The sequence below is a fragment of the Astyanax mexicanus genome, unplaced genomic scaffold (assembly GCF_023375975.1).
Source record: "Astyanax mexicanus isolate ESR-SI-001 unplaced genomic scaffold, AstMex3_surface scaffold_83, whole genome shotgun sequence".
Lineage (NCBI taxonomy): Eukaryota > Metazoa > Chordata > Actinopteri > Characiformes > Acestrorhamphidae > Astyanax > Astyanax mexicanus.
Window position 1 is genome coordinate 42,501 of NW_026040093.1, and position 2,500 is coordinate 45,000.

At 55.5% G+C, this 2,500-nt stretch overlaps 2 non-coding genes across 2 annotated transcripts in view; both read right to left on the bottom strand.

Moving 5' to 3' along the window:
• Positions 1–169: 169 nt before the first annotated feature.
• Positions 170–323, bottom strand: LOC125798751 (5.8S ribosomal RNA). Its single transcript, XR_007437548.1, has one exon. It is a non-coding gene; the product is annotated as a 5.8S ribosomal RNA (ribosomal RNA).
• Positions 324–696: 373 nt separating this feature from the next.
• LOC125798741 (18S ribosomal RNA) overlaps positions 697–2,500 on the bottom strand; it is a 1,864-nt gene continuing 60 nt past the window's right edge. Inside the window, exon 1 of the ribosomal RNA XR_007437539.1 lies at positions 697–2,500. This exon is cut by the window's right edge and continues 60 nt beyond it. This is a non-coding gene — a ribosomal RNA (18S ribosomal RNA).

Sequence of the window (2,500 nt, forward strand, 5' to 3'; positions counted from 1 at the left end):
TCGAGTCCCGAACGAGAAGGGAACCTGACCGAGTCTGCTTTTAGGAAGACGAAGGCGCCTCGGATCGGGCACCTGCGAACCTCCAGCCGCGGTCCCCTCGAACCGTCTCTTAACTCTTCCCCGGAGGGAAGAGGGAGACGGAACGAAAAGGTCCGATAGATTGGAATAGCGACCCTCAGACAGGCGTGGCCCCGGGATTGACCCGGGGCCGCAATGTGCGTTCAAAGTGTCGATGATCAATGTGTCCTGCAATTCACATTAGTTCTCGCAGCTGGCTGCGTTCTTCATCGACGCACGAGCCAAGTGATCCACCGCTAAGAGTTGTACTCTTTATGGTTGTTTTTGTTTCGAAGCCATGTAACCAACAGACACAAAAAGTGACGGTTTGAAATAATGTTTTACGGCAGCCGCGGGTACGGGCGCCCCGGAACGCCTAAGCGAACTCGGGGTCATCAAACCGCGCCGCCGAGCCGCCTCCGGAGTAAGAAACCCCGCAGACGGACTTCGGGGGCCAGGTACCCGTCTCCCTTTGGCCGTAAAACACGTTTTTTGCTCAGGACACCGTTTTTCGATCAAGTCATTAAAAGGCCGAAGGGAATCCCTGTAGTTCCCAACGTCGGGCCGTGGCTTGAACATTTTTTGTTTGTGGAAATGGGAGTCGCGCCTACTGGGAGACACTACCAACCCAAGTCCCGGTAATGATCCTTCCGCAGGTTCACCTACGGAAACCTTGTTACGACTTTTACTTCCTCTAGATGATCAAGTTCGATCGACTTTTCAGCACAGCACCAAGGCCCCGCGAAGGAGCCCCGGCGTGGCCGATCCGAGGACCTCACATAACCATCCAATCGGTAGTAGCGACGGGCGGTGTGTACAAAGGGCAGGGACTTAATCAGCGCGAGCTGATGACCCGCACTTACTGGGAATTCCTCGTTCATGGGGAATAATTGCAATCCCCAATCCCCGTCACGAACGGGTTTAAGCGGATTACCCGCGCCTCTCGGCGTAGGGTAGGCACACGCTGGCCCGGCCATTGTGGCGCGCGTGCAGCCCCGGACATCTAAGGGCATCACAGACCTGTTATTGCTCCATCTCGCGTGGCTATACGCCACTGGTCCCTCTAAGAAGTTAACCGCGACCGCGGGGGGCCGCGTAACTATTTAGCACGAAGGAATCTCGTTCGTTATCGGAATTAACCAGACAAATCACTCCACCAACTAAGAACGGCCATGCACCACCACCCACAGAATCGAGAAAGAGCCATCAGTCTGTCAATCCTTTCCGTGTCCGGGCCGGGTGAGGTTCCCCGTGTTGAGTCAAATTAAGCCGCAGGCTCCACTCCTGGTGGTGCCCTTCCGTCAATTCCTTTAAGTTTCAGTTTTGCAACCATACTCCCCCCGGAACCCAAAGACTCTGGTTTCCCCGCACGCTGCCCGGCGGGTCATGGGAATAACGCCGCCGGATCGCGGGTCGGCATAGTTTACGGTCGGAACTACGACGGTATCTGATCGTCTTCGAACCTCCGACTTTCGTTCTTGATTAATGAAAACATTCTTGGCAAATGCTTTCGCTTTCGTCCGTCTTGCGCCGGTCCAAGAATTTCACCTCTAGCGGCGCAATACGAATGCCCCCGGCCGTCCCTCTTAATCATGGCCCTGGTTCAGGAAACCCACAAAATAGAACCGGAGTCCTATTCCATTATTCCTAGCTCAGGCATTCAGGCGAGTTTGGTGCCCGCTTTGAACACTCTGATTTTTTCAAAGTAAACGCTCCGGACCCCTGAGGACCGGACACCCAACCAAGGGCATCCGGGGGGCGCCGGGAGGCAGGGTCTGGGACAGGCGGTAGCTCGCCTCGCGGCGGACCGCCAGCCCACTCCCGAAGTCCAACTACGAGCTTTTTAACTGCAGCAAATTTAATATACGCTATTGGAGCTGGAATTACCGCGGCTGCTGGCACCAGACTTGCCCTCCAATGGGTCCTCACCCATGTGTTTAGGATACGTTCATTCCGATTACAGGGCCTCGAAAGAGACCTGCATCGTTATTTTTCGTCACTACCTCACCGTGTCGGTAATGGGTAATTTGCGCGCCTGCTGCCTTCCTTGGATGTGGTAGCCATTTCTCAGGCTCCCTCTCCGGAATCGAACCCTGATTCCCCGTTACCCGTGGTCACCATGGTAGCCCCCTATGCTACCATCGACAGCTGATAGGGCAGACATTCGAATGAGACGTCGCCGCCGCGGTGGGCGCGCGATCGACCCGAGGTTATCTAGAGTCACCAAAGGGCCGGGGGAAACCCTCGCGGGTCCCCCCGGGTGGGTTTTGGGTCTGATAAATGCACGCATCCCGGCCCCCCCGAGAGAGGACCGGTCAGCGCTCGTTTGCATGTATTAGCTCTGGAATTACCACAGTTATCCGAGTAACGTGTGGAGCGATCAAAGGAACCATAACTGATTTAATGAGCCATTCGCAGTTTCACTGTACCTTCCGTGTGCACT